This window comes from Podarcis bocagei (assembly GCF_964188305.1).
Source record: "Podarcis bocagei genome assembly, chromosome: 3".
In the NCBI taxonomy this organism is placed as follows: domain Eukaryota; kingdom Metazoa; phylum Chordata; class Lepidosauria; order Squamata; family Lacertidae; genus Podarcis; species Podarcis bocagei.
Genome location: NC_138127.1, coordinates 49512704 through 49537261, shown reverse-complemented (window position 1 = coordinate 49537261; position 24558 = coordinate 49512704). Strand labels below are relative to the sequence as shown.

At 40.1% G+C, this 24558-nt stretch overlaps 1 protein-coding gene across 5 annotated transcripts in view; it reads left to right on the top strand.

The window, feature by feature from the left end:
• Positions 1-24558, top strand: part of HIVEP2 (HIVEP zinc finger 2) — a 136375-nt gene that overhangs the window by 67579 nt on the left and 44238 nt on the right. For all 5 annotated transcript variants that reach the window (XM_081186262.1, XM_081186265.1, XM_081186261.1 and 2 more), the window contains one exon: positions 24301-24396. The gene's annotated coding sequence lies outside the window, so the exon portion shown is untranslated. The remainder of the gene's footprint in view (positions 1-24300; positions 24397-24558) is intronic.

The window sequence follows — 24558 nt, the reverse complement described above, 5'->3', positions numbered from 1 at the left end:
TGGTTTCCCATGAACAGGCAGCATGCTGCTGCATTCTGCTCATATTGCACCCATCCCACTCCTGCAGTTCCCAAGCCAGGAAGAAAGAAACAAGAATGCTAGCATAGTTCGCGGTTGCTTTCTTCCCAAACCAACCAAGAGGAGAGCCTGATTGTTTGGTACGCCAAGGTTTGTTTAGACTGTGGCTTACCATGACATCCAAACTGGGCCGTAGTGATGCCACACTCAGAATCATATGGCCAAGGTATAAAGCATATCTCTGTGAAGGCTCATCAGTTCTGCTGATTTCATGGAGGATAGGAGTGGGAGCAATGGGCATAATATAGCCACGTGTTCCAGATATGAGTGTAAGCGAACAGTATATTTGTGTATGTGAGCTGGGCTCTAGCATGCAAACTTAATTCTTTGAGTTGGATCCAGAACAAGGTTAGCACGAGCCTGCTCATATTGCAGAAGTGGAAGTTCCTTTCCATACACGCACAAGTCAGTCATCTCTGGATCCAAGTTACTGAAAGGTATTGTGTTTGAGATGGCATTGAGTGATGTGAAGTGCCTTCCTCTAGCTTTGGGATTGTTTGATGGCGAATGACCATCAAAGCACAATAAGCTTGCGCATGTGAATGTATGATTTAAAAAGTACAATATAGATTCTGGTAGAGAATGCAGGATTCTTTTTTAACACTTTGGTCATGAATGGTCTATGCCTTAATTGACATAGGTGTCATTGATGTTTCTAAAATGCATTGTATTAAATAAGTTTTAACTCTGGTTAATTTTGCCATACTTTTTTATTTTCAGTGTTGCCCGTGTTTATAAATCTTTTAACTGAGCACATTAAAAAAGGTAATTAAATTGTCATTCTAATTTATGCCATTCCTGAAGTCAATCACCTAATTAAACTGAAAGAGCAGAGAAGTAGTAGTTTCATAAGTATTTATTAAATAGTGCAACATTAATTATGCAGAACATTCAAATGAAGTAAAATCGGAAAAGAATGAAACTGCCATTACAAAAGGGCTTTCTGTTGCTGCTCTTCTTGGTTTTATAAGCTGAGCCCTCCTTCTTAATAACATGATTTAAAAATAAAAAGAATAAAAAAATTGTCCAGTAGTACCTTAGAGACCAACTAAGTTTGTTCTGGGTATAAGCTTTCATGTGCATGAACACTTCTTCAGATACCTAAAAATATGACTTAAAAATATATTGCTGATACAATTAATGAAATTAAATTTGTGAGAAATTATTGTGGTAGTGTGTTTGGCATGAAATGCAAAATACATATAAAAAGACAAGAAGGAGCAAAAATTGTGGGAAAGTTACAGTCTAACAGCACTATATGCTCAGATATTCGTGCCATTGAGTTCAGTGGAACTTCCTTTATAATTTTTTAAAACACTGTTAAGTGTGAGCTCATAGACTCTGGTGAAAGGGGAGTTCCACACAACAGCATTAAAGTTAAATCAGGAATAGGGCTTTGTCTTCCAATTCTGCTTGCTAGAAACTCCTCAGAATGGAATCTCTTACTGGGATGATGTTTGATTAACAGTACCATCCTAACAGTGGGTGGTGTTACACTAAGATTTACTCAGAATAAACCTGCTGAAATTAATGAACATGACTAAGTTAGGTCCATTAATTTTGATGGGACTACAGTGGCACCTCGAATTACATACACTTCAGGTTACATACGCTTCAGGTTACAGACTCCGCTAACCCAGAAATAGTACCTCGGGTTAAGAACTTTGCTTCAGGATGAGAACAGAAATTGTGCGGTGGCGGCGCAGCAACAGCGGGAGGCCCCATTAGCTAAAGTGGCGCTTCAGGTTAAGAACAGTGTCAGGTTAAGAACGGACCTCCAGAACGAATTAAGTATGTAACCAGAGGTACCACTGTACTCTGAATACCACCCCATGTCTATTCAGAAGTTAGTCCTATTGAGTTTATTGAGGTTTACTCCCACAACCAATGGGTTTATGTTAGGATTGCATCTTAATACAGCTGCAGTATAAAAAATGTTAAGTTTTTTTCCTGATTCCTATGGGTATAGAATTGGTTGCAGACCCCAACCCTCTGGCTAAACTTTGTGTGCATCATGATTTCTGTTCTGAGCTTCTCTTTTCTGGAACTCTCTCCCAGTTGAGATGCCTTGAAGCAGCCTCTGCTCCTGGAAGTAAAGTAGAGCAGCAACAAGACCAGTGGTGCTGTGTGGTCCTGAAAGGGCCTTTGGGGTCATGGCTGTTATAATGTATTGTTCTGCAGAGAACCATAATGTATGTCTCTGACTTAATCTTAGCTAATGGTTTCAAGAAGGAAGGACTTAAGGTTAACATTTTCTTCAACGATAACCATCATTCTGAAAGGCAGTACCTTCTGACTGTACAAGCTTTAGCAGGTTTTTGAATGTTGCCGTTGTGTCGGCAGCACCATTGCATGATGCTATAAAACTGAAAGTTGAAATAACAAGGTGAGAATTGCTTCATGAACTGTAAGCCGGATGTGGCTGTTTATTCAAGTAAAACATGAAGCTTGAGACTCCAGTGTAATATCTCTTTGAAGGGCCTGCAGGAAAGCTGCTTTGCCTTCTACTTGACCATCACAGCTGCACAAATTTATTGGTATTGCTCATGATAAATGCATAAAGTGAATAACCACAGCAAAACGTTATTGTTACTCAAAGTCCCAGGGCATGGTCTGAACACACATGAAGCAGCAACCTTGCTGAAGGTACGTGGGCCTGGGCTGATGATCAGTGTCTGGTGGGAGACATCCTGGAAGAAAGGTGGGATTGAAGTGTGTGTGTGAAGCCCAATATTGTGAGTGACAAACATTGCCCATGGAATGGAATTTGACATTTGCATTTTTCCTTTCCACAAAGCAGCATGGAATATGTTTGTGTGCTTCCTTGTGCCAGTTTGTTGTGGACTTGGTTCTGTTCATGCATGAACATTCTTTGCAACTTCCACACAACATTGTCCTCATCAAAACGACATTGCATTGTTTCCCCCATTAGATTTACCATTTACAGTAGCTTAATCAGTTATCCCGGATTTGCAGACAGTCTGAGTTAAGGATTCACAATTAATGCAGCACCATGAAAGCAAGAGTCACTATTCCATATACAGTGTTTATTACTTATGATTCAACACACACGTCCCACGGCAAATTGAAGCCGTTGCACATATGGTTAATTTGAAGCCCGCAGCCACTGAGTCATGTTGATTTCAGTTGAGCCCAAGTTTGGGACTGTGAAGCACTTTGCATAGTTAAACTGATATACACATTGCTGGTAGTGAAATAATACACATTTCATGAAAGCCCTTTGAACTTTTGTTAATAATGTAGCAACTTCAATGTAGCAGCAGTAGATATGTACAAATGCAGTTCCAAGCCATAAGTAAGGATTTTTTTTTTGTTAAAACAAATAAGGACTGTAGGGGTGTGTGTGTGTGTGTGTGTGTGTGTGTGTGTGTGTATCTCTGTGTGTGCATGTGCTAAAATTGTGTTTCCATCGAAACAGATGTTGGACATCCTGCTAATTTCACTGGAATCATGACTTCATGGCATATGTGCAGCTTATAGCCTTATTGCCAGCTGTTGAGCTCTATAATTATGGTAATTTTGTTCTTTCTCCCTGACATCTTCACACTCTTGCGCACATAAAATTTCTGTTACATTCAGAGATGCTCCAAAGCAATGTGATGTGTAAGGAAGGCGACTTCCCCTTTTACTCAGAATAGCATGGGGAAAAGATGAGTAAAGCCTATCAGACTAGTGGAAGTTCAGAGATGACATAAAGCAAGTTGGGTTATATAATGCATTTTAATGGTCAATAAGCCTTTCGGCTAAGCTATATTTTGGCAGCTTAACGCCTGTCTGTTTGTGTCATACTCTGCAGTTATCTCTTTCACAAATAAATTGTTCATGCCATGGTACTGCTAAGCATGTTTTCAGCTTCTTGAGCTAGCATCACACAGATATTCTCTTTTCACATTGATTATTCAGGCATATACACTAGTTTTGGGGTAGTAAATATAGATAAAGTCTCACTTATTTTTATGGACTTTGAAAACAAGCTGCTTATGCGTTTAGTCACAGGAAATTCCTATTAATAAGTGAGTTGAACACTTAGATTTCCTCTGTTTCATCCTTCAAACCAAGAAAGTTGTTATCCATCTCTCATATTTGTACCTCTTAGCTATTTTAACTTCATGTAGAGAGCTCTTTTCAGGTTGTTCTTAGAGAAGGGTAGATGTAAAAAGTGCCATGTAATATAATTAATTACTTTTCATAGGATGGAGGTAAAGGAAAGGCCAAATGCAAGTCCACCCCTCTCATTTTGACTCCAAATATTGGGGTTCTGTAGAACTTCAAAACTACATAGCTGTTTCCCATGAAGAACTAGAATGCAGCTATTGACTTTTGCATTTATAAATACTTAAAAGTCAATTTTCTAAAATCATTCCTACTGTCGTTGGTAAATATTTTCCAATGACATGATCCCCAATTAGCACCATATTCTTTGTTTTTAAGAAGGCCATATACTACAATTTCCAATATCATTTTAAAAAAGTGTTCCTCTTTAAAGGACATGGTATAAATGACCTTGAGAAAATGTCCACCTGTAAGATGGGAAAAGACTCTCCCTCACATTGCAAAAATAGCTGGTGTAAGATTCAGACACATTTTCTTTGTGTGGAAATTATTGATGCCCTTTTGTGATACCAAATCAAAGTGTTAGAACTTGCCACATGCCCCAATTAAAATGTGTGGCATTCCAAATTATAGTTAATGAGAACAGATCACAGATTTCCCTGAGCTGTTGACATATGGCAGGACATAGTGCTAGCCCAAGACACTTTGCTGCATGAGGTGCAGCATGAAACGAGCTCTACCCCCCACCCCTGTCAAAGTGCATAGTACTCAGGGATGGCAAGCAATTTAATCCAGTAATCATTTTAAAACGAACTGTGTCCTAGCTGATGAGTACCAAAGGCAGTCATTTTAACAGATGCACCTCTCTCCCTACCCAGTGGTAAAAAATACAGAATGAATTAAGTACTTAACAATTTTCTACATCCATTACACCTGAAATCAGCTGCCTGAGGTGCCTATCTCATTCTCATTAGGACTGGCCCAATCTTAAATGTAAAAAGCACAACATTCCAATACAGTGGTACCTCGGGTTACAAAGGCTTCGGGTTACAAACACTTTGGGTTGCAAATTCCGCTAACCCGAAAGTAGTACCTCGGGTTGAGAACTTTGCCCCAGGATGAGAATGGAAATTGCGTGGCGGCGGTGGGAGGCCCCATTAGTGAAAGCGCGCCTCAGGTTAAGAAAGGTTTCGGGTTAAGAACGGACTTCAGTTTGTAACCTGAGGTACCACTGTACAGTGGTATCTCGGGTTACAAACACCTTGGGTTACAAACACTTTGGGTTACAAACTCCGCTAACCCGGAAGTAGTACCTCGGGTTAAGAACTTTACCTCAGGATGAGAACAGTGTACACACTGCTGCCCTACAGAGCTTGCAATTTGGCAGATGGGGAGACAAACAGAGGAAGAGGAAGGAATGATGACATAAGCAGGGCTAACAGGAGAGTTATTTTCAAATGCAGCAATGCTTGCTCTGAGTAGGGAACGTGGACATTAGCTGAGGCTTTGGCATATCAAGTCAACCAATACTAATGAATGTTATTGTGTGCAATAACATATATAGGTGAGAAATCCTTCCAAAGCCTTCAGTAAAAAATTAGTGTAAATGGGATTAGGTGTTCATACAATATTTACTAGTTCTTGGAGAAAGATGGCATTTTGTGGCACGTAGGAAGCATTGTGAATATCTTTGGCCGGTGCCTTTCCAAGATCTAAACAGAAGATCTAATCCTCCGCTTGAAGTAATCTCTGGGTGACAGATTGATGTTGTGTAGGCTACACAGACTGTGTTAATTATAATTGTGCCACTCCCATCAGTTGTTTCTTTCCAGGTTTTTTGTTTTCTTCCAAGCCTCCTGCTGTTTAATCTAACATGTACCCATTGCCTTGTTTGGCAACCAAAGCATCCTCTCCTCAGAGCGACCCTACCGCCTGAAATCAGGCTTAACAGAAGCATTATATTCCAGCCAATTTTCAGTTTGTTTGCTTTTTAAAAAATGGATTTAAAAAAAAAAATTATGCCAGAATTTGGATTGGGTAGTTTGGAGGTGGGATACACCTTCTGAGGAAATGAAGCTTGCCCATTTTCAAAATGAAATTTACAATGGTTTCTCCACAAGGGCAAATGTTGCTCTTCTTTCATGAGAAGAATGGTTGCTCCAAGGGTCCTTAGTTGTGGGGTAGGCTTCTGCGTGCGCGCACACACACACACACACCTACCCCCCAGATTTTGGGGGATACATCCCATTTTCTCAGTGAGAGACTTCTCCATTGACTTGTATTGGAGAAGGGAGTGATGTAAAATTAATATAAATTTTCAAGAATGGCTGGGGAAGGGAAAACGCCACCCTCCCAGTTCAGACCTTGTTACCCTCATAGGTTATTCTTAGGAACTGGCACCTGCCCTGATGGGTTTTTAGGGATACAGTCGTGATCTTTCCATTGGGTTGTATAGGGAAACACATAGATTCATGTGAAAAGATACAGCTCGAATCAAGGTGATTAGAGTGATTTCAGAAAATAATTCAATAATTCACTGTGATTTAAAGCTAGACCTGTCTGTTAAAAAGGAAAGCTCTCCTCCCCTTCCCGTCTCAAGATGTGGGTGTTTCTCAAGTCAGACTTGCTTCATTTCTCTGAAGACACAGAAGAAACTGTGGTGGGTTTTTTTGACAACCAAAGCCACAGAGCTGGGTGAAAGGTTAGGGAGTCCCTAATCCACCTCAATACACTTTTGTAACTGCATAGTCCAATTCAGAAACATTTCTCAAATCACCCTAATTTGCTTCGTAGTTTGGACTAAACACAGTGCAGGCACACACCCTCCTATATGCTATAGAGTGGCTGGGTACATTCCTCTTTCTGTAGGGTTCAAAAAAGGTTGGATAATTGACTCATAAAACAAATAACCTTATCTTGGCACAGTCAAGTTCTTCCTTCCTGTAGGGGGTGGGGTGGGGTTAGGGCTTTCTCCATCAAATGAATATTGGTTTGTTAATCTATATTTGTCATCTTCCCAGAGTTCTGTATTAATTAAACATAATTATCTGTAACATACCAATCCCTAAACAATAGCTCGTAACTTTGTACTTTTTGATTCTTCACTAGTTAGTAGTTAGCAAGCTTTGTGTTTAATTGCTAGATAAGCACATCTCAGTTACTTAATATATAAATGTAATGTTGTTTTATTTAAGAGATAAATATACTTCACACACACACATATGCTAATGAGCCTTTTCTGCTGCGAGCTTTTTAGTTTCTTTTCCCTGATAAATTAAGGTGTAACAGACACGGATTGACATAGCTTCAGCGACATATTGAGGGTAGCAGTGTGGTAGGTCCTTCCTACGGTGCTCTGTTTCAGTTATGAACCCATTCCAGCTATCTGAAGCTACATTCCCAGGACTGAATCTGCATAGGTGTCCCTCATAATACATAGCCCTGCATTCCATACAGTTCTGTAGGATTAAAGTCAGTCTGAAATAGTTGCCTCTAGTCCAAGCTTTGCCTTCCTTTGTCCACATCACATCTGATTTCCGCCACGCCCCTTAGATATTCATCTTTGGTGTGGTGTGTCAATTTAGGCCGCAGCAGCACCTTTGATTATTTCAGAGAACAATAGTCCAGAGCTTTTGCAGCAGACTAATTATAAAATCATATTGGTAGAACGCAGCCAGTGACGATGTGCAGGAGTCAGAGTTATTTTCTTATGAAGTAGTTCATATGAAAGAGCTGTGTTGTAATCAATTTACACAGAAAATAAATCTGGTCTCTCCCAAATCAAGAAGGGAAATCAATTGCTTAGTCAAGGGCTTCTCAAGAAAGGGTGACTTTACACTATTAAGTACTCAGGAGCAGCATGTAGAGGGGTCATCATGTCAGTTGCTCATCTCACGTTCTCCCTGTGGTGCTCTCTAATTCAATTCCTTTTGACTTATCATTAAATTTACCTTTCTCTCTAAAGTTGTGTAGGCAGTTTTGTTTTCTGCATGCGTTTTTTTGTTTGTGCTTCCATCACATGGTTTCATGGGTAGCTAATAATACCTCAGAAGATAGAATCAGGATTTAATATGACCTTAACGGTTTGGAGAAGTGAGCTAAAACTAACAAACTGAATTTACTGATTGGTATGTATGTTTCTTTGTCATGGCACGTTCCAATTTGAAACCTTCAATTAATAAATATCCTGCTTCGGCTGATGAACATATGAGGTTTGAATATTAAGATATACATTGTTGAGTCATCCCATGGGCCAAGAACCAAATGATTTTGTTCAGCTTTGAAAATGTCACTTTTAAACCATGTTTCTTCAGAGTGCTGTTTATGTGCTGGAGATAAAAGAAAAACAAGATGAAAAGGATATAAAAAGGAATAGAATCTATCCATGCTCAACCTTTAAAAAATTGATAGTAATAGGACTTGTAAAAATGTTACTGGTTTCTAATCCATGAAGACAGAGTCTTTGTTTAGAATAACACTAGACCATGGTTTAGTTCTACCTAGATGCGACTAGCCTTCTCCTGAATTAGCACGCTCCTCCCCTCTCCTCCCCTGACACAGCTGAGGGGATCTGGACTTTGCGCTTTTAGTTACAAGAGTTCACCACTTTTTCTGAACCACAAATTGTGCATAATGCTCTTGCTGTGCTGAATGCTGTACCTTCTTTTGCAAAAGTCTTTGCTTCCTGTGAAAAAAATTTCTGTCATTTTTGCAGTGTGCAGAAGAATTTTGGAGAATATTCAGCGGGGTGGGCACTTTGCATTTATCCTACTGAATGTATGAGGTGGCAGAGTGGTCTTCTAATCCCTATGGGTTTTTTTGTTTGCCCACTGCAGCACAGAGCTTTCCTTTCAAAAGCTTACAACCTGGGAGCTACAGTGGTACCTCGGGTTAAGAATTCGTTCCGGAGGTGCGTTTTTAACCTGGAACTGTTCTTAACCTGAAGCACCACTTTAGCTAATGGGGCCTCCCGCTGCTGCCGCGCCGCCAGAGCACAATTTCTGTTCTCATCCTGAAGCAAAGTTCTTAACCTGAAGCACTATTTCTGGGTTAGCAGAGTGTGTAACCTGAAGTGTATGTAACCTGAAGCGTATGTAACCTGAGGTACCACTGTACTTTGTTTCAGACTAGCTTTTTGCATTGCTCTGTTTATAGTAAATTGATGGTAAATCCAGCAGTGACATGTATGGTGGGGTGGAGATGCCCTCCCAATGCCCGTATTTCTGCTTCTAACTTGGAAAGAACTGGGGCTGGGTGTCGGTGAGGTTTGTAGGTGCACAGGCAATGTACCTGAACAGTCCCAACCTCGCTCCCTACCTGCCTCATCCCAACCCCATGCAGGCAAGCAGCAGTGATGATTGTGTTGAAGGGGTGGTTTGGCAGCTCCTCAAACCATGCGCCACCACAAAAATGTTTCTGACCCAAAAGCCCAAGACTGAAGGCACAAGGTATATTTCTTGTACATTGATACGTTATTTAGAAAAGACCTCCTGCATTTCAAGGAAGTGCTCTTTCTCAGGAGAAATTTCATTCTACATAGAAGAGAATTTAGCTGCGTTCTTCTTTTATTTGCCTTTTCATATCTGAATGGATAACAGCAGCAGCAACAACAACATTTTTTTAAATGTATATATATGATTTTTATTAATTTTCCAATAAAGACAAATTTATAACATCATTAAACATCAAAAACTCATCACATATCTTTTTTTTCCTTTTAGACTTCCATCAACATGTCTGATAATTTTCCGTAATTATCACAAATCTTCACATTTCTTAATTTATATTGCACTATATATATCTTATCTTACCATGTTGTTTAAACAATATTTCTACCAAATCTTCTTACAGAGCTTCTTGAAAAATTACAAATGTTATATCATTATCACAAATATTTTTAATATATTCCTTAAATTTACTCCGGTCCTCAGTGAATCTTTGGTCTCGTCGGTTGCGAATCCTCCCTGTCAATCTGTCCAACAACAACATTTTTAAAAAATTATATCCCACCCATCTGCTGGGTTTCCCCAGCCACTCTGGGTGGCTTACAACATATATAAAAACACAACACAACATCAAACATTAAAAAACAAAATATCCTATACAAGCAACGAATAAATCAATAGTAACCAGTAACAACAACAATAAACAGCTTGCAGTTATACCCAAATTGAATAACCGTCAAACCCAACTAAACTTTTAACCAACACCAACCCAACAAAACCAAAACAGAGGAACCAAAATTAGAACTGTAAAACATTTTAGCCAGTTGCCCCAACCCTAGAGTTGTTCCATCAATGTCCCTCTGGCCTCCCAGAAACCTTTTAGCTGTTCAAGGTGAGTCTGCCCCCCCCCTTCAGGCCAGGTGGAAATGGGGCTTGCAGCAGGGAGCTGGTCTTTCTTCCAGCACTCACGGCAGCAGCAATCCCTGGGTTATTGGACGAAAAGAAAGCTACTCCCCTGCCCTGCTTGCTTCAACCTTGCATAAATATCCATCATACTGATATACTTTAAAATAGGATCATTTCAAACTTTTTATTTTTTTACCTGAAACTCCCTTCCACCCTCAGCGTTAGCCACAAAAGTTTTAAGAGTCACACGTTATAGCTGACTGCTTAGCCAAGATGTTGTAATTCAAGCACTGGGACTTCCAAGATTCAGAAGTTCCAAGTTTTGGCAATCCCAACTTGGATAGAAACCAAAAGTCTGAAGTCATTCCCTCCTCCAGGGTGACATGTATGGACAAAGACCCACACATGACAGGTTTAAATTGGTGAGTAGAATGAGCATAAACTAAAAGGATAATTAATCAAGACATGCCACAATGTCCTATTATCCATAGCCAAGTAACTTTTTGGCGCTTGGACCAATGACATTCTTTGTAAAACACAGCCTAGCCATGTTGTCCAGAATCCAAAGAACTCCTAAATCATACCATGTGAGAATTATTTACTCCTCCCCTTAGAACAGCCAATTTAAAAGCCATATCAGAAACCTATTTTAAAAGTCCCTCTAGTTACAGGCTTGAAGCATATAAGCCCAAAGTGCCTTTAAGCGTGAAGAACTAGTTTCATTGTGCTTTGGTTTTTAGCTGTTGCTGAGATTTTAGCTTCATATTGTTGCTTATAACAACAAAAAGACAATATTTCCTAATATTGTTCACCCCTTACTTTTACTTGTTGCATTATTACTTTTAATGATGTGTGTAGCTAAAAATATGCTGCTAGACACTTTGGTATTCATCATTGAAGGAAATATGGGATGAACATTTTAAATAAAAATTTATGATTTTATTAGAAATTATATTTGAATGTGTGTGTTTCACATGCACAACACATATTAACACTTTGTGCTTCACCCTGTATACCTTAAATTAATATCTTAAACTCAGTCTTAAACTCATAGACAAGTAATAGACAAGTTCATCTTTCCTTTTCTCCAGCAGCTCTCTGCTAAACTACAAGTTGCTTTTTTAAACTCAAAGGAATGTAAAAGCAGCTGGTGTGCTTCTGACTTGACAAGCAAAAATGCACATATGACAACATGGCAGGCACATATTGTTGGATTGTATCCACTGTGCAGAAGAGATTTATGACTTCCATAGGAGAGAGTGGCTTGGACTTAAAGCTGTTTTGTCTGCTTAGTTGCAATAGGGAATAACCTCATAAATTATAGGTGGTCTCTGCAGCCAAACAGCTAGGGACCAGTGATGATATTTGGTAATATGATGGAATAAAGGCACTGCTATTGAAGAATGTAGAGCTATGGAGGCATTTGCCTTAATGTCACCTCTTTTGTTAAATGAAAATAAAACTGAAATGTGAATGATACAGTGGTACCTGTACATACGCTTCAGGTTACAGATGCTTCAGGTTACAGACTTCGCTAACCCAGAAATAGTACCTCGGGTTAAGAACTTTGCTTCAGGATGAGAACAGAAATCGTGCGGCGCAGGCACGGCAGCAGCAGCGGGAGGCCCCATTAGCTAAAGTGGTGCTTCAGGTTAAGAACAGTTTCAGGTTAAGAACAGACCTCCAGAACGAATTAAGTTCTTAACTCGAGGTACCACTGTGCAGCACACCATTCCTATTTTATAAACATTTTTCTAACAGTATTGTGAGTCTGTCCTATCTTTCTCTGCTGGACTGTCTCATATAATGCAAAGCTATTATCCACATCTTTGGTTTTCATTTCAGGACTACAAGTACAGAGAAAGATAAAAATGGCAGGTGAAAAATTGCCAAAAGGCAGTGAGTGGCTGGGTTCCCTGATAATTACATCTGAGATGTGAAAATAGGGATAAATGTTTCAATACCACTTTGCAAAATTCTTTGAGGGTTTTTTCAGGTTTGTGTTGTGGGCCACCTTTGGCAGAAGTACAAAGCTAAAGAGATTTGAAAAGTCTAACATTAGAGGCCGGAAAAGGTTTGAGGGTGGGGGGAGTTTTCAGGAGCAGCCTGATTGATGGTGCCTTGTGAATCACAGAGGGAACTCTGTAGATTCAGACTTCAGGGACCACCATGGAAACGCTTGCTTCCGGGTCACTTTCCTGCAACACTAAAAGGATTGCCGCAATTACCTAAGTGGGTGAACAGCTCTGTGAATGGGGAAGCAGACTTTCAGGTAACCTGTTCGCAATATAAACCTGGGGGTTTATAAGTCAATCAGAAAACCCAGAATGTGACCTGGTAGCTAATCTTTATACATACCTCCTTGGCTCCTTAGGAAGAAAGGGCAGGATATAAACTTAATAAACAAAAACAATAATGATAATAATAGTGCATCTTTATGCAAAGAGAGTAGTGAAGGCTGCTTCTAGATTTTTATGTATTTGTTCATGACTCATGTACTGTTGTTTCTCACATTCAGCCATGATGTGCAGAAGCACATTCTATCTCTTTAGCCTTTTTTGTTTGGAAAGAAAGCCTTTTGTTAAACATTTGGTCTTAACCCACAAAATTTAAAGTTGTTTCTGCTTACTCCCACCCCCATCCATTCCATCATCTACATAAAATTTCCCCAAAACATATGGTCATTCTTCCTCCACCTAGCTGGGCTTAAATGGCCAGGTGTGGCAGGCATGCCTATTCACCCTTCTGCGAAAATACAGGTCACAGGGTTCGTTTCCCATCTGTTAATGAAACCTCAGTGCAGTAATGTGTCTGTACACAGGAGCCTTGTCTGATGGATTTGGCACCAAGTGTGTTTTGATTGTGCCCAGGCTGAATTCTGCACATAAGACGGCTTTTAGAAGTTTGATACAAACATATTTTAGCTGCATAGGAAACAAAGGGTAGGCAGTGATATGCAAAGATAGAAAGTCTCTATTTTATTTTCAGATAACAATTTCTTTGCCTAGCAACGCAAACATCCGGGGGGTAGGGAGAGAAGGCCAGCTTGGAGGAATTTGCAGGTTTTCCATGGTGACAGATTTCTCTTGTTCCTGGGCATCTCTCTTTCTGGCTGGTGCTCTCCATCCCTGGCTAATCGCCAGCTTCTCAGGGCAGGTTAGCATTTGTTCTGACTGTGGAGATCTAGTGCTTCTGCCAGTTATTTTGCAGTGGGCTCAGGCTCCCACAGAGTGCCTTTCCTGGGAGATACTTTCTGCCATTCTAAGTGGTTGTTAGGAACATCTAAGGCACCTGGTGCTCCACAGCTTTTCCTGTTGACAGCTCCGAAGGCCTCTCTATATTTATTTCCAATTTTGTCTCTCAGTTGTATGGCACATTTCTAGCTTCCCTGTCGTCAGAAGGCAAGCTGGAAGTTTTTCGGTGGCAAGTTCTTGCAGTGCTTTGAATTTGCAAAGTACTTAATGGTCTTTATTGTGCTCCCCTTTCATTGTTTTTTACCCTTCAACAGCCCTGGTAGGTTGTTATTCCTGTTCAGCAGTGTGGAAAAACGAGTTTGAGCCTGAGGTCACTGTGGCAGAGATGGCATGTTAACCCACATCTGTAGCATCAAAGTGTTATCTTTTACTTGTCATAGTGACTTGACTCCTATCGTGTCATAGTGGCAGAAAGAACTGCAGGGTTGAGATGGCAACTGCTCCTTACTCCAGCCCAGGTCTTGTGGCAGCTGCTGCTGTGTGTTGTTCTTCTTTCTCCTGCTGCCACTTACAGAAATACTTTGCCCATCCTATGATGTCACCATATTACATGTTTTTCCTGTTCCACATACGATGATACAGGATTGTTTATTGGCGTTTTGAGTTGCATGGGTAACATTGTCTGGGGCCAGACATTATTCATTGATTTGCTTTAGCATTTTATATTCACTTTAATGATTGTTTTATGTATGTTTTCAATTTACAGTGTTCCTGAATACTTTTTTTCGTATCCAAACAGAATGAGCAATTTGCATGTGGGGGGAAACCATTATTTGGGGGCTACCAGTTTGAGGCTTTTCCTCTGCCCCTATGTGTTTTGCTCTTTGCTGTTGCTCCTCCTTCCTTTCTACATGTGGATACAGCATCAGCCATCCTGCTGTTTTTGCACATCAAACCTGGCTAGCTAGGGCATGAATCCCAGCTGGTGGTGTCTAAATTGCTATTTGCGCTGAAGTTTGTGGTTAGGAGGATGTGCACTTTCTAATTTAGCCCCTGGCTAGAATAAAAGAACTGGCTTTATGAAGAGCAGCATAAAAATGGTCTTCTGGACAGACAGAAAAATGGTTTTATTTATAGGGAGTTTGTAGGAGATTTGCATTTAATGCAGTTCGAACCAGCTGTTTAGAAGTTTGTTTTCAATGAGCTATTTTATTTCAAAACAAATACGTCAATAAAAGATTATGGATGAACGTACAGGCAATTGAATGTAAGCAGCATCTTCTGTACTGAGCCCTGTGATTAGCAAGGATCTCACAGTATGATGCCAGGAGAGACTGCAGAAGCAAAGCAGTAAACAGGATGGAGTGGATGGTTCAAAGCATTAGCCCCAGGGACACTTTGGTGGTTGAAACTGGCCCCAGCACCACCATTGGTGCTGCTTTGCTGGTGCTTATCCTTACAGTAGCAACTGGCCGCTGTTTGCATTGCTGAACCCGACAGTGTAGGGCTATGATTGTGCTGCCTGTTGATCTAAATAAAATCTAGAATAGTTAAGGTGGTACCTTAGGTTAAACAAACTTGTTTAGTGAAAAGAGTGTGTTCCTGTTTTGAGCTGTAATGGATTTTCTGACATAGAATGGAAAGCAGTATGACTGATTTGTTATTTTCTGCAGACGGATGGGTTACTTTATAAATGGCAATGCAAATTCTTTGTGGAAGTAGCACAGGGGTGGGAACCTTGTTTCAGGCCAAAAGCTGCATTTCTTCCCGAACAGTCTTCCCAGGGCTGCATGCTAGTGGTAGGCAGGGCCAGAGGCAAAAAGTAGGTGGAGCAAGGAAGGTGCCTGTGCTCCAGCAAAAATCATGGTTTCTAAACCTACACCTTTCTCCATCCAGGCAACCAAGAGGCATTTCAAAGTCCAAGAACACATTCTAGCTAGACAAAAGCACTTGAGGAGTATTGGTGGGTGTGGCATAGGAAGCAAGAATGTGTCCTGAAAAGGAGGCATGGCCAGGGGAGTGGTCCAAGGGCCAGGTGGTGAGGTCTGAAGGACCACATCCAGCCTCCAGGCCCTGAGGTTCTCTACCTGTGAAATAGACAGTGTCCAGTCATGTAATATACCATGCCAATCAGTTTTGTAAACATGGTTTAACAGGAATCACCTGGTCTTCTACAATGACCAGTTTCTCCTGAGAAGGCATACAGTGGTACCTCGGGTTAAGTACTTAATTCGTTCCGGAGGTCCGTTCTTAACCTGAAGCTGTTCTTAACCTGAAGCACCACTTTAGCTAATGGGTCCTTCTGCTGCTGCCGTGCCGCCGGAGCCCGATTTCTGTTCTTATCCTGAAGCAAAGTTCTTAACCTGAAGCATAATTTCTGGGTTAGCGGAGTGTGTAACCTGAAATGTATGTAACCTGAAGTGTATGTAACCTGAGGTACCACTTTAGTTCTTTCTTTACTGCTGGCATTCCTGGGTCACATCCCTGCTATCTGCAAATAGCTGAAGGAACCAGCACACAAAAGAGGTATATCTCTGGCGGAAATGACTGGCAGAATCCGAGACCAGGGAGAAGAGTTGGTGAAAGAAGATTGGAAGAAATTTAAAGATTATCTACAGAAATATTGTAAAATTAATGAATGTTAGAATGATGTTAGAATGAAGTTAAGTGGTTTAAGCAGTAAGGCTATAAAGGTGTACGTAAAAATGGATTGATAACAGGTGAAAATTTAAAGTTATACTATATTAAGTTAAAGGATTAGGAGAAAATAAAGAGGGAAAGAAATTGCTGAATTAACTAATTGAATTGGAACACAAAAAAGGGAGGTATGAGGAGGTCAGGGAAATAAGGATATGAATGTAAGGCATGGAAAGATTGATTCATTTTTTTCTTTTTTCCTTTGTAAGTGTTTTTATTTTTTATTCTGTATTTTGTATTTTATATTTTTCTTGTATTTTTATTTTTGTCTTTTATTTTTGTATTATTTGTTTTTATGTAATTCTTTTCTCTGAAATTTTAATAAATATCATTTAAAAAAACAAAAACAAAAGAGGTATATCTCTAGAATCGCATGTTACAGTTGAGACAGGGATGCCATTGTAAATGGTATCCCTGTGTTGAGTTCTCTCACTCTCTCTCTCTCTCTGTTAAAATATAATAATACTTAGTTGTGACATGATATCAGTGTTACACATTTTCCCTTTCCACATCAGTGCCTGCCATTGGTGAGGGCGAGGCAATGTACGCAGTGAGCTCATTGCACAGATCAATAATTACTATATGTTATGAGAGAGGAAGAGAACAATGGCATGGTGGTGCCTCCCCCTCCCCCCCGAAGCATCTCTGTGGCCCTCCTAATTAGTATTTCCATGGTTGGCAAAGTGATAAACTTCCCATTATGTTATTGTTATTATTATTTTAATGTATTTCTCACCCTTCATCATCAGATCCCAGGGTGGGTTGCAACAATCAAACATTCAGTATGAAAAGCAGTTAAAGCAAATTACTCACAGAAATAGAGTGAAACATATTTATCAAGTGTCATGATATAGTGGAAACTATAAAATGACAATGTCAGATGCACCTTGTGGGTAGTGAATTCCACAACCTTGAAGAATTCCCAGGCCACCCACCCAACCACACCAAACATCTGAGGGCCCCCTCTGCTGATCTTGACATCTGAGAAGTCTTGTAGGGAAGCAAGCAGTGTTCCAGGTATTTGGGACCTATGTTTTTTAGGGCTTTAAACACTAATGTGAGTGTCTTGAGATGGGCCTGGGAACAAACTGTCTTGACAATTCAGCTGCTTTAAAACAGTGGCTGTTTGAGTTCTAAAAGTGAGCCCCAGTCAGTAATCTGGCTGCTTCATTGTGGTCCATCTGAAGTGGTGGTGTTGTTGTTGTTTTTAAGGAGGGGTGTTAGGGAGAGAAATAACTTCCCATTGTATAAAACAAAAGCTGACACATTATGCACTGTGACACCACTTTGGAGTGTTCCCAGCATGTGATTTTTACGATGCCCTGGTCATATTCTGACCCTTAGTTTGCAGGACGGAAACACGTTTCTTAAAAGCAATTGATTGACGAGAATGCTCAGATATCTACTCATCTAGGTAATGACACAGCAGGGGTGGGTACCCTCACAGGTGAGGCCCAAGAGCTTGAACTGAGGCGGAAAGAGACTGAGGGCATCTTTGTGGGATTCCACCTTGGCCTGCCTCCACTAATGCTAACCTGCACCTTCTTTTCTCTCCCACAAATCCCCATGAGACTCCCCTCTCTCGAGCCACGGAATATTTTGCTTCTCTGTCACCATGGTAATGTTTCCACCTCTGTGTTCAGGGCTATTCCCTCAGGCCCTGGCTTCCCACAGGAGGGTAACCCAAAGGATATGTAGTACACTTAACTGCCACTAAAATCAATGAGACCCCAATCATTTGGGTTTATGTTTATACAGGCTTTCTGTGGTTCACACCCACAACTTGTTCCACCTTGTAAAACTATTCGAAGATTATATTGTAATTGGAGGTTTTGGAGTACTTTTTAAATTTTCACATAATGGAACTTAGAATTTATTGCTTGCCACATTTCAATGCCTTGAGGTAGTTTTATATAATTTTTATTTTATTTTTTAAAATAATTTTATTTATTATTCCAAACAAGAAAAACATAAAAGAAAAAGAAAATATCTGCCATACATTTTTAACACCAGGTTTACAGCAAAAGGAGCAAGAGACTCAAAAGAAAGCAAAAATTAATCTTTTTTAATTAAAAAAACAACATTTGCCTTATCTGAGACTGGGATAAAATAGGCCTCATTTATTTAAAACAAAGCAAAACAATGAGGTGTATTTGACAATCCCTCAAATTTAACATAAGAAAGAAAATGAAATTGTATAGGAGATTATTATTTAGTGACAAAACGAGACAAGAGACTGTCTTCATAACCCCCACTGTCATTTTTTTATGGCATTTTCTCTTTGCACTAGTACTTTACCTTAATTCCAAAGCCTCCCAGACATATGAATAAAAAAATAATATTATATGAATATTCATCACAATGGACCCAATTAGAACTCGGTACCTTAGACCCACCGTGTTCTTACCAGTCCTTTATTGTTTTATTTTTAGTAATGCCACCTTTTGCCTGCACCACAACATCCTGAGGTGGGACAAGTATGCACTAGGTCTAGCCAATAATAGTCTGGGGGATCCAGTTATATGCTGGTGCTGTTGTTTCTTTGCCTCCATTACAAAATAAATGTTCTTAGAAAATCACATAATGAAGTGATAAAATGCAAGGGGTCTGAAGCCAAAACATATGTTTTCTTATATGCCCAAATGCTTGTAGAGACCACTGTTTACATTACTGATTAGTAACGCATTTGTCGGTTTGTTCTTGCTGCAGATAGCAAACACTGAAGGGAGAGAGGGGGAATAATACTCAGAATCCTCCAGTTGCAAATGGGTTCCAGACCTGTTTTATCCTTTACATTTCGACACTGTATTGCTTCAAAACCACATCTGCATTCTGCATGATGGTGGGAATCCCTTTTCTAATCTGATGTCTTGTCTGCATACAGTACTTTTATGCACTTAACTCTTTGGATGAAGACAGAGCAATGGGCCCACAGTCTTTCCCGTGGCTTGTGGCAGGTATTCATGTGGAAGCAGCAGAACTACTGCAAATGTAAATGCATGTACAGTACGGGCAGCCGGTTTGCATAAACATGAGAGGTCTTCTGACAGACTGTCCACCTAACTTCCATCTCATCAACACTGGGAGTGGGGGCAAAGAAACTGGAGGCAGGGGTGTCAACAACAGGATTTTCTGCTCCAGGACACTATATGGGGAGACAGAAGTGTGCACAGACTTACACAACATTGCATATGCAGTTTTGTATCCTCTTTTGCAGAGGTGGTGGAGGGCCCCCAAAATAAATTGGGGGTCATACACAGTGATACAGTTTGTATTGTTATGAGTTTGGAGGGGCAGATCCCCCTAAATTCTTAATTTAGTCAATGTTATAATTTAGCTAATATTTTATGGGAAGATGCCAGGCACAGTGTACAAAATAAAAATAAAGGCTATACCTGTATTCCTTTTCAGGTGATCAGCTAATAGAGGTGCCATTAAGAAACAGATCAGATAACTGGGCCGTTGAGAGCAATTGAAAATGCAAATACTGTCATTCCCCTGACTCTGAGTAATGGGCAGAGACAGGAAAATTGGGAAGGGGAGGTTGTCAGGGTTACAGTGGGCATGATGTCACCACAGGAAGAAAGTGTCCTTTTGCAGGAGGTTTTTGAAAAGAGCAAGAAGAAAGGGAGGGAGGACAGGACTCCATGCGGACTGGCTGGGAGAGGTTGTACCCAGAGACCAGGGGGCATGGCTGGCTTCTACTCTGGACTCAAGCTTGCTGAAGCTATGGGAGAAGCGACAAGAGACAGTCTTGGTGTGTAATGCTCCAGACTCCCTCCATCAAGGCTCAGGTGCATATATGTGTAAATAAAACCATATCGCTTAAGACACTACAGTCTCTGCTATGCCTCATTTATCCAAAGGAAACACAAACCCTGGTTAAGTACCAAGAGGCCTGGAATCTTGCACTGCTCAGCAGAGATTGGGGTAGCCCATAACAGTATGTTAACAATAAGCCAAACCACAGCTCAGCCTTAATGCAAGGCTTCCTGGAGAAGAGATCACAATCGTTGCAGTTCTTCCCGGCTCCTCCTATGACTGTGCTGCTGTCAGCTAAGCAATGGTTTGGCTTAGCCTGCTGTACAAACTGGGGCTTGTGGTTCGTTTCGCTCCAGCCAAACCACAAAACGTAAACCGAAGAACAAAACTTGGTCGCAGCTCGTGGTTTTGTCTGGGGTGGGGCAAACCGTGAGCCTAGATTTGAATGACATGGCAAGCCCAGTCATGACTTAGCTCGCAGCAGTGCAGCAGGAAGAGGACTTAAGAAGGAGCACAGCAGCTGTGATCTCTCCAAGAGCCCACACGCTCGCCCTAAGCTCAAGGTGACCAGATGAAACTCTCCAGAATCACATTTCTGTGTCAGAAAAAGCTTCACTAGTTTAATTTCTGCCTCTCACAAGATCCCTGTTCTTCTTCAGTGCCAACCCTAAACCAGGCAGTGACCTCAAGTTTCATGAGTTGTAAATCGTCAGTGTAGGTCTTCCATCAGTTCATGCTGGGGTTCATGTAGGCCACACTCTCTGAACCATAATGGTCCGTCCCCAGCAATATGGATCAACTAAGTATGGAGTTTATTTACATTCACATTAACAGGGTAATTTAAAAAAAAAATGTTTACATACTAAGAAAACAACAGTATCATTTTTGCATAAAACGAAACCCGAGTTATAGAAAGCACATGAGTTTTCTGCCATGTTTTGCTGTTGGAAGGACACATTACTGTTCAATCACAGCTACAATGATTTCAAGTTGACAAAAATAATAATAATCCTCACTTCTCTACCAGGGACAATGGAAAGCAAAAAACAGCTTCAGAATGACGTAAGATGTCCTTTTAAAATAGCGCATGTAGCCTCTTCTTCATTGATTCCAGAAAAAAAATGTATAGGTATCCAGGAAGACCCCCCCAAACAGCTTCAAAATCAACAAGCTCCTTCTCCATTGCCTCTTGGTTGGTCTTCCCTGATGCACATTTAATTTTTTTCAATAGCTATGAATTGGCTAAAAACACTGAAAGGCAATAGCAGGCTCATATCTCGCAAAACAATTGCTTTGAATAGCACCTGCACATCTCACATAATTTTCATTCTGCAAGGGTTAGAGTGTTCCATCCATCCATCCATTTATTTATTTACTTATTTATTTTTAATTTTTATTTATTTTATTTTTTTTAAAAAAACTCAAGCTCAGAGTTTGCACAGCCATACCCTGCTTTGGCAAATCCAAGGCAGAGAATAGAAAATTCCCTCTTGCCCCTGGAAACATGATCCAGACCTTTTGAAAATTGGAGCTTCAGCCAAACCTGTGGTCTCTGAATTTTGTTACCCTCCCAGCAGCCCTAGCACCATAGCCAGTAGTCGGGATGATGGGAGTTGTAGTCCAGCAACATGTGGAGGGATACAGACTCCAGACCTACCTCTGTTCTAAAGGAACAGCTGGCATATTTCCAAATTCCCTTCTGTTTCTTTATTTCAGCACCTGAAATTATTATCCTGATTTAGTAACAATTCTATATTTGTACTAGGAATCCCAAAGTTTGTAACATGCCTTTGTTCAATATCTCTGGCCATTTTCAAGAAACTCACTGTAAAGTCTGAAACCCATCTGACCGTTCCATTATTTCGCTGTCATTGTACCAGAAATGTATCAACAGTCAATGTGTGTTTGGGGTCCGTTTTCCTTCCTGAACCTGCTTTCAGATTGTACCTCTGAATGTGTAAACAAATCATACAATGAGATGCTCGAAGGGACCATTAGAAGATGTATCACATAAGCAAGCTTTATGAGGTCTAGAAGCTTTGTTTCCTTAAAATATACAGTGGTACCTCAGGTTAAGTACTTAATTCGTTCCGGAGGTCCGTTCTTAACCTGAAGCACCACTTTAGCTAATGGGGCCTCCTGCTGCCTCCGGAGCCCGATTTCTGTTCTTATCCTGAAGCAAAGTTCTTAACCTGAAGCACTATTTCTGGGTTAGCGGAGTCTGTAACCTGAAGCATATGTAACCTGAAGCGTATGTAACCCGAGGAACCACTGTAATGTGGGGTTTCTTAAGTCTGTGTGTATAATACAGGATTCTTTCTGTTCCATTGCATCAGCACAGCAGAATTCAATATAGCTTGTTCCTGCCTACCTTTGACAATTCTACCTTAGCAATATACCTAAAAAAAATTCTTTTTCTCAGATTTAATGGAAAGCATGGGGGGAAGAGATTAAATTGCCTTAATTTAGAAACAGCAATAGATGTTATATTTTCTACCCTCTTTCATCCCTTCCCCACAATCTATTTCCTAGGACAGATAGTTGAGCTGAGATGTGGTCAATAAGTTTTGTGGGGGCTGACATGAAATTTTTAACCCAAGACACTAAATTTCTTGGAAGTGTTATTCCTAAAGAGAAAATCATTCCATCTGACATTTAAAAGCACACTAATTGGAAGTATTGTATGTAAATTGCAAGCAGTTTTTAGACTCCTGTGCAGCATACCCTGGGTTCAAGTTTGCTCATCTGGTGTTGTTTTGTTGATTATTACCTACTTACTGAATTCAACATGCATGAGAAATATGAGCGGAAAAGAAGGTTAGAAGTATTTCATAGATATTAAAACCACAGTGCATATCTGGATCATCCATAAAACATGAAGGTACCATTTGTTGCAAAACAATTTGGAATAACTGCCCTGAAAGTGCATTTGGAGTTTTTTGTGAGCTTAAAGCACCAGGAATGTAAATTTGCAAGATGCTGCCACAACTTCTTGGAAGGCAATTAATGCAGTGCAAAAGGAGCCATTTTAAGAACAAATGACTGTGAGATACGCATACAAAATGAGAGATCCCAGATTTTCGAAAGCACATTTTCCAGTTGGCAACAGCTAATTTTTATTTTTATTTTTTAAAAAAGAAATTGTTATTAAAACCATAGTTAGAATGATGTAAGAGCCCAAGCCGAGGGAAAATGTTTATATCACAATTTGAAATCTGCACATGCACATTGTTAAAATTATATGTTTTTGGGGGACGGGGGGAATGAACAAGTTTATTTGATATTTGTCACTTGATTATTTATTTAGTTTTAACATTGTTAAACATTGTTAAAATTATATGTTTTGTGGGGGACGGGGGGAATGAACAAGTTTATTTGATATTTGTCACTTGATTATTTATTTAGTTTTATGTGTAGCCATCTCCCTTAGTCTTTGAGGGGTGTGTGAGGGGTATTTTTCCTTCAGCAATTGCACTTTTTTAAATGGAAGGAAAGAAGGGGGGAGGGGAGAAAATCCTTTGCCAAAACATTCTATAAATAACTCTAAAACAGACAGTGCCCTTGGGCAACTGATAATAGCTGGTTGTGCAGTTACTACTTTGGAAAGGCCACAGTCTTGTGGCGGCTCATGGTACCATGGCTGGTGACTGAGATTGCATCCTTTACTGGTGCCAACACCACATTTTGGTACCTTTCCTGCAGCCTGTTTTGCATATGTATTGTTAACTTAGGGACACTTATTACATTGTGTAGCCAAAAGAGCCTGTCAGCTTTGACCTGCACACACATATAAATTGCTCTCCCCACCCTATTTAAAATAAAAACCAAAAAAGGAATTTCCCCCCTACTCCTGCCTCATAAAGGGAGAAGTATCAGTGTCTACACATGTGCTCCTTCAAACACACCTGGTTTGTATATATTTTGTATTCAGATAAGTGTACATGAGTACAGAAAGTAAGCTAAGAAGTGGAATTTGCTTAAGAAATGGTGGTTTCTATTTATCAACTTAAAAACAATTTACTCAGGAACTCTAAAACAAACTCTGTACAGTCCTCAACAGTATTGTGTACATTAGACTGTGGTAAAAAATGGATGATATTGCTCAACCTCCTCTGAACCATTTTTATTATTGTTGTTTTAAATAGGTGCAGAATATTCTGGAGAGCTATTTCTAAACTGGATTAATGAACCAAGTAGTCGTCGGACCATTATTCACTTTCATCTCTGACATCAACAGAGAGGTAAGAAACTAACAGTTGCCGTATGTTATTTCCAGCATGCTAACATAGCTATGATGAGAGGGCATTGCTTTTATGTGTCAGTGTTTCAGTTATGCATTTCTTTGGTACACTCATTCATGTGCAAGATTGAAAATGTGTATACACTTATTGGTGTTTTTGTTT